Here is an 8,729-nt window from a genome sequence, read left to right on the forward strand (position 1 = left end):
GTAGGAAAAGGGAGAGAAGGAAACATAGTAGGAGAATGTGGATTGGGGGACAGAAATGAAAGAGGAAGCCGCCTGGTAGAATTTTGCACAGAGCACAACATAATCATAACTAACACTTGGTTTAAGAATCATGAAAGAAGGTTGTATACATGGAAGAACCCCGGAGATACTAAAAGGTATCAGATAGATTATATAATGGTAAGACAGAGATTTAGGAACCAGGTTTTAAATTGTAAGACATTTCCAGGGGCAGATGTGGACTCTGACCACAATCTATTGGCTATGAACTGTAGATTAAAACTGAAGAAACTGCAAAAAGGTGGGAATTTAAGGAGATGGGACCTGGATAAACTAAAAGAACCAGAGGTTGTACAGAGATTCAGGGAGAGCATAAGGGAGCAATTGACAGGAATGGGGGAAATAAATACAGTAGAAGAAGAATGGGTAGCTTTGAGGGATGAAGTAGTGAAGGCAGCAGAGGATCAAGTAGGTAAAAAGACGAGGGCTAGTAGAAATCCTCGGGTAACAGAAGAAATATTGAATTTAATTGATGAAAGGAGAAAATATAAAAATGCAGTAAGTGAAACAGGCAAAAAGGAATACAAACGTCTCAAAAATGAGATCGACAGGAAGTGCAAAATGGCTAAGCAGGGATGGCTAGAGGACAAATGTAAGGATGTAGAGGCCTATCTCACTAGGGGTAAGATAGATACCGCCTACAGGAAAATTAAAGAGACCTTTGGAGATAAGAGAACGACTTGTATGAATATCAATCAGATGGAAACCCAGTTCTAAGCAAAGAAGGGAAAGCAGAAAGGTGGAAGGAGTATATAGAGGGTCTATACAAGGGCGATGTACTTGAGGACAATATTATGGAAATGGAAGAGGATGTAGATGAAGATGAAATGGGAGATACGATACTGCGTGAAGAGTTTGACAGAGCACTGAAAGACCTGAGTCGAAACAAGGTCCCGGGAGTAGACAGCATTCCATTAGAACTACTGATGGCCTTGGGAGAGCCAGTCCTGACAAAACTGTACCATCTGGTGAGCAAGATGTATGAAACAGGCGAAATACCCTCAGACTTCAAGAAGAATATAATAATTCCAATCCCAAAGAAAGCAGGTGTTGACAAATGTGAAAATTACCGAACTATCAGCTTAATAAGTCACAGCTGCAAAATACTAACACGAATTCTTTACAGACGAATGGAAAAACTAGTAGAAGCCAACCTCGGGGAAGATCAGTTTGGATTCCGTAGAAACACTGGAACACGTGAGGCAATACTGACCTTACGACTTATCTTAGAAGAAAGATTAAGGAAAGGCAAACCTACGTTTCTAGCATTTGTAGATTTAGAGAAAGCTTTTGACAATGTTGACTGGAATACTCTCTTTCAAATTCTAAAGGTGGCAGGGGTAAAATACAGGGAGCGAAAGGCTATTTACAATTTGTACAGAAACCAGATGGCAGTTATAAGAGTCGAGGGACATGAAAGGGAAGCAGTGGTTGGGAAGGGAGTAAGACAGGGTTGTAGCCTCTCCCCGATGTTGTTCAATCTGTATATTGAGCAAGCAGTAAAGGAAACAAAAGAAAAAATCGGAGTAGGTATTAAAATTCGTGGAGAAGAAATAAAAACTTTGAGGTTCGCCGATGACAGTGTAATTCTGTAGGCTGGCAATGGCAAGGAAAGCGTTTCTGAAGAAGAGAAATTTGTTAACATCCAGTATTGATTTAAGTGTCAGGAAGTCATTTCTGAAAGTATTCGTATGGAGTGTAGCCATGTATGGAAGTGAAACATGGACGATAAATAGTTTGGACAAGAAGAGAATAGAAGCTTTCGAAATGTGGTGCTACAGAAGAATGCTGAAGATTAGATGAGTTGATCACATAACTAATGAGGAAGTATTGAATAGGATTGGGGAGAAGAGAAGTTTGTGGCACAACTTGACCAGAAGAAGGGATCTGTTGGTAGGACATGTTCTGAGGCATCAAGGGATCACCAATTTAGTATTGGAGGGCAGCGTGGAGGGTAAAAATCGTAGGGGGAGACCAAGAAATGAATACACTAAGCAGATTCAGAAGGATGTAGGTTGCAGTAGGTACTGGGAGATGAAAAAGCTTGCACAGGATAGAGTAGCATGGAGAGCTGCATCAAACCAGTCTCAGGACTGAAGAGCACAACAACAACACATCATGTTACCTGCAGCTGTGTGAGTGGCTGTTAGTAAACAAATACTAAAGCCTGAACTTACGAATGCCAGCGTTATAGCTTAATTCTGTTTATCTACTACACTTCAGTGGTTCTATATTTACGGTACAGTACTGGCTGGGTGTATTCCCTGTCTACTATCACTGTTGTTATTCTGTATTTCGCTCTTTTATATGTGCAAAATACTAATAAACTTATACCTTGTGCGACTGCAGCGCAGTAACCGCCATTTTGCCGACTCACATTCGTATGACTGATGTGGATCGCTGAGCAGTGAATCCACACCCTTCGGAGCAGATGCACAGTTACGTTCGACCTCCAGCGGGAACTTAGAATTACACTACTGGCCATTAAAATTGCTACACCAAGAAGAAATGCAGATGATAAACGGGTATTCATTGGACAAATATATTTTACTAGAACTGACATGTGATTACATTTTCGCGCAATTTGGGTGCATGGATCCTAAGAAATCAGTACCCAGAACAACCACCTCTGGCCGTAATAACGGCCTTGATACGCCTGGGCATTGAATCAAATAGAGCTTGGATGGTGTGTACAGGTACAGCTGCCCATGCAGTTTCAACACGATACCACAGTTCATCAAGAGTAGTGACTGGCGTATTGTGACGAGCCAGTTACTCGGCCACCATTGACCAGACGTTTTCAGTTGGTGAGAGATCTGGAGAATGTGTTGGCCAGGGCAGCAGTCGAACATTTTCTGTATCCAGAAAGGCCCGTACAGGACCTGCAACATGCAGTCGTGCATTGTCCTGCTGAAGTGTAGGGTTTCGCAGGTATCAAAAGAAGGGTAGAGCCACGGGTCGTAACACATCTGAAGGTGACCGTGACGTGTAACCAATGACAACCCATACCATCACGCCCGGTGATACGCCAGTATGGCGACGACGAATACACGCTTCCAATGTGCGTTCACCACGATGTCGCCAAACACGGATGCGACCATCATGATGCTGTAAACACAACCTGGATTCATCCGAAAAAATGGCGTTTAGCCATTCGTGCACCCAGGTTCGTCGTTGAGTACACCATCGAAGGCGCTCCTGCCTGTCAAGCGTCAAGGGTAACCGCAGCCATGGTCTCCGAGCTGACAGTCCATGCTGCTGCATACGTCGTCGAACTGTTCGTGCAGATGGTTTTTGTCTTGCAAACGTCCCCATCTGTTGACTCAAGGATCGAGACGTGGCTGCACGATCCGTTACATCCATGGGAATATGATGCCTGTCATGTCGACTGCTAGTGATACGAGGCCGTTGGGATCCAGCACGGCGTTCCGTATTACCCTCCTGAACCCACCGATTCCATATTCTACTAACAGTCAGTGGATCTCGAGCAACACGGGCAGCAATGTCGCGATACGATAAACGGCAATAGCGATAGGCTACAATCCGACCTTTATCAAAGTCGAAAAAGTTATTGTAGGCATTTCTCCTCCTTACACGAGGCATCACAGCAACGTTTCACCAGGCAACGCCGGTCAACTGGTGTTTGTGTATGAGAAATCGGTTGAAAACTTTCCTCATGTCAGCACGTTGTAGGTGTCGCCACCGGCGCCAACCTTGTGTGAATGCTCTGAAAAGCTAATCATTTTCATATCACAGCATCTTCATCCCGTCGGTTAAATTTCGCGTCTGTAGCACGTCATCTTTTTGGTGCAGCAATTTTAATGGCCAGCAGTGTAGGAAGCGAGGAGGACTTGGGCGGGGACTGTGGATAAGTGGCGGCCCTAGGTGGAAAATGTGAGTCGGTTGAGGATCGTGCCCAGGTAGTCCGCGAATTTTCAATTAACACTGTGTCCAGGCGGCGCATTGGTTAATCCAGTTGCCTAGTACCCAGGAGATCCCAGCTTCGAGACCCGGCAAATATTTCAAGTTTCCTCTTTGTGTACATCGAAAAGTCGTGTCCGTTTTGGAAGTCAATTCCTGATTTAAGCCTCTGTGTGTCTAAAAAGAAAAATGAAGGAAAACTGAAATTGTTTAATGTGAATGTGCTGAGTGCTCTGAACGGGTACTAAATAAGTACAGTGGAGACTTACGATTAGACTGTAGTGAATATTACAAAAATAATGTGATGCATTTTATGCAAAAAATTACTATTAGCTATTTTACTCACAGTTTGCACAACACTTACGAACAATAAAAGGCAGAAAAACATACTTACATGGTGTAGAACAACTACGTGCCGTGGATGGACTCACACTCGATAATGTTTTTTCACGACTGTACTTAGTGTGTGGTTGTAAGAGGAAACTACGGAAATAAATAAATAAATAAAATTTAGGACGTCATTTGGGGGGATTCACATTTGTAAGAATGATTTTCAATCTTGTCAAGTATGTTCATTCTTTTTCCTTTTTTGGTCAGACAGAATATTTGTAAGCTGTGGGTTATGTCTGTTACATGGTGGGCATTTTCATTTACATGTAGGGGAAATGTGGTTTTGCTTCGGTTTTTAAGCATCTATGTGTTCTCGGAAACTTATACTGAAATTCTTTCTGTTTGGCCGCTATATATCTTCAAATATGAGGTGTAGTTACGTTTGTACTATATTCCTGACAGATTCTATAGTCTGTTGTCATTTTTAATACTATGGATGGCATTGTAATTCATTTTTTTATTCGCGCAAAATCTGGCTTCGTAATCTGTTCGCTGGAAAGGTTTGCTGTTTTCTATAATAGTTTTCCTAGAAGTAGCATGCTCACACACTCTTCTGCTAGCTGTGATGTGGGGTTATTTGGAGCCTGTTTGTTTTTTTTCTGTATTTTTTAACTCAATAGTGTCCACACCCATGGAGCTCTACAACCACTAAAATATATAAAGTATTATTATTATGACCACTGCTCACCGCTTGACCAGTTACCGCCTAGCGACGTTGCAGGAACATGACATAGCAAGGAAAGTACACAAGGTGTGCCAGGAGGGAAGGGACTTGCCTTGAGGGGTGATACTCTCGGTGATTCTGAGCAGAAAGCACCAAATGAACATATGCCGTTTTCTTACCCGTATCCGACATACAGATGTTTCAGAATCATGGGTGCCAATCACATGTCCTTCTTCACGAGCACGCACATACGAATATTACCGAAGTGACATCAGGATACGTAGTGTTGTCTTCACTGGTTACTTAAATGCGCCCTTCACTTGCGCAAGGTGTACCTCATACTTTACTCACATGTGCCCAAGTGAAGAGGTCAGACCACCAACACAGCAGTTGTCTGAAAGAGCTGCAAAATGCGCTGCAGCTGACAGTGGACTTATTGAACTCCTTTTGTGAGGAAGTTTAGACAGTAAAACAAACCAAGAGCTCACAACGTTTCATTTACTGTCATCTGCATTTGTCGTGTTCCCCACTGTTTTCATTATTTTCCTCGGAAACTGTTTAGAACGGGACATACGTTCATATAACGTCTTTTCTTCATAATCACAAATATTTCCACCCCTCAAAGCATGTACGAGGAAGTACACCTCCGGAAAAAAATAGACACGGAACACACTGGCGTGGCGGGGCTTGTGTGGTAAGCATTTCTGCCACTAGGCGTAAATAGCGCAACTCATTCCCAGTTCAGTACTGCTTGTCGACCTGGTTTATTCTGTTCACCTGCAGAGATTGTTTAGGTAGCGCTGTTTTGTTCGTGTTCGTTTTTCATGATGGTAAATTTAAGTATAAATTGTGCAGCTGTGAAATTTCGTTTTCGAATCGGTAAAACTGCTGCTACAACTGTTTTAATACGGGCAACTGCTTACCAAGATGACGCAATGGGAAAAACACAAATTCACAAATGGTTTGCTCGATTTAAAACTGGGAACATATCGACTGAATACAAACCACATAGACGAAAATATTGTTATAATTCGAGAAATAACGCTCACAGACCGTCGACAAAGGGTTGATCAACTTTCAGAGATGAGTGGTTTCTTGGACCGCAGCTCAGAGAATTTTAATGGAAGATTTGGGAATGAAATGGGTTGCTGCCGAGTTTGTTCCTCGGGTTCTGAGTGACATTCAAACGGAATGTTGAGTTGAAGCATATCGTGCTTTGAAACAACAATGTTTCTGTCAAAGCTCATTACTGGTGATGAGTCATGGTAGTAGTAAGGCAAAGAGAAAGCTGTCACATCTTGTTAAAGCGGGTTACCTACATCAGGGGCTGGTATGCACTCAGGGGCAAACCTATTGTTCTCCTTTCATTGATAGGTCATTAACCTATTGTTCTCCTTCGATTGGTAGGTACTTAACCTATTGTTCTACCACCCGCCCCACTCCTCTCCCCCTTCAGGAAACCTCCAACCCACACCCTCCCCCTTGTTGCAACAAGTACACTTTCAGTTCTTAATAATTGGAATAGCCCCTCTCACTCTTATCAGTATGATTAACTACTTAATTAAATTGATTGATTAATCAACCTTTACCCCCCTCCCCCCCCCCCCCCAGAAAATGGTGGGAACTTCAAATTCCAGCAGGACAACAAGTTAAGGACCTGTCAATCAAAGGAGGACGATATGTTAGTGCCCTGTCAATCAGTGGAGAATAATAGGTTTGCCCCTGAGTGCATACTCATCCCTGATGTACGTAACCTGCACTAACAAAATGTGGCAGCTCTCTCTCTGCCATACTACTCATGGTGCTACGGTTATGACACAGAAACAAATGAACAGTCAAGCCTGTGGAAGATGTCACCCCGTACAAAAAAATGTCGTCAAGTCAAATCAAACATGAAAACAATACTGATTTGCTTTCATGGGGCCAAGGGCATAGTTCATTCAGAGTTCGTTCCCTCAGGGCCAACTGTCATCAAACATTTTATTTGGAAGTTATAAGAAGATTGTGTAACAACGTTCGTCACAAAAGAAGTTCTTCCACCATGACAAAAATGAAGTTCTTACACCACGACAAAGCACCTGAACACACAGCCATCTCTGTTACACAGTTTTTGGCTAAAAATGGCATGGTTCTACTGCCCCTGGCACCTTGATCGCCTGAACTGACTCCTTGCGACTTTCTCTTGTTTCCAGGCATGAAACGGGGCATGAAAGGACATCGATTTGACACCATTGTGGAAGTCAAGAAAAATGCAAGGGAGGAGCTGTCAGCTGTTTCCAAACATGGCTACAAAAATGTTTCAGACCGTGGAAGCACTGGTGGGAAAATGTGTTAGTTGTAATGCAGAGTATTATGAAGGGGATAAGACTGTTTTGTAAACAATTCGAAAATATATTAGTTTTAATACATAATTCCAGTTTCTTTTGGTACCCCCCATAACTCTCCACCTGAGTCACTCTGTATGAGGGAAGCACAGGCGAATGGAATTATTTTACTGAAGATACCGGCCTTCAATGGTGCATCCACTGACATAAGCGAGTCTGACAAAGGGCAGAATGTTATAGTCCAGTGCCTAGAAACACGATATCGGAAACGGGGAAGCTAGTTGGGTGTTCGCGTGCTACTGTCATGTGCAACTGTGAAAAAATAGTTCAAAGATGGGGAACTCACGAGCAGGTGGCAAGATGTTGAACGTCTGCACCTCATCACGGCAGCTGGAGGTTGGAGGATAGCCAGTTTTGCGCAACAGGATAACATACTATATGCAGACGGTCTTAGGATAGGGAAGGGGAAAAGAAAACGAGTTTTAAGAGAGATTGGCAGACACACTCAGTTTGAGAAAACAGATGAACAGGAGTCAGATTTTAGCTTACAGCCTCCATTTAAACAATGTTTAACAGAAAGTAATCAGAAACTGCCAGTTCATCTTTGCCAAAGCAGTTATAATCCCATTAGTATGCAGCATCAGTTATCTCTATTACACCAGAACATTCTGGGACTCAGAAATAAAGTTGATGAACTACTCATTTGTATCGATGAAATTAATTCATCTAACCACATTGACATAATCTTCCTCTCTGAACATCGAGTGACCACTGGTATGGATATGTTAGACATTTCAGTATTCAAGCTAGCTTCTTACTTCTGCAGAGTAGATAAGGATGGAGGAGGAGATGCCACATTTATTAAAAACTGCCATAAATTCAAGAACATTCACATTAATAAATTCTGTTTCGAGCAGCATCTAGAAGCATGTGCTACAGAAGTAGAGTTCCATAACAGATCCTATTTAATAGTAACAATTTACCGAGCATCTGCAGGAAATTATAATCCATTCATAAATCATCTAGAAGCTCTTTTGGGTTATTTAACTGGAAGAAACAAAGAAATTTTGATTTATGGTGACTTTAATACATATTTTCTAATGCAATCTTCCAGTAAACATTTACTGCAGTTAGTAATGTTGTTTTTCAATCTAACTCACACTGTAAACTTTCCAACTAGGATCACTAAATCCTCAAGGACAGGTGCTGATAACATTTTATAGACAAATCAAAGGAACACAATCATATCATAAAACCTGTAATAAATGGACTATCAGATCATGACATGCAGCTCCTTGTTTTAGATGTAAATTCTAAGCAGATTATCAAGACTGCTAAATCTGAGTACAGGA

Source organism: Schistocerca americana, chromosome 8 (assembly GCF_021461395.2).
Source record: "Schistocerca americana isolate TAMUIC-IGC-003095 chromosome 8, iqSchAmer2.1, whole genome shotgun sequence".
In the NCBI taxonomy this organism is placed as follows: domain Eukaryota; kingdom Metazoa; phylum Arthropoda; class Insecta; order Orthoptera; family Acrididae; genus Schistocerca; species Schistocerca americana.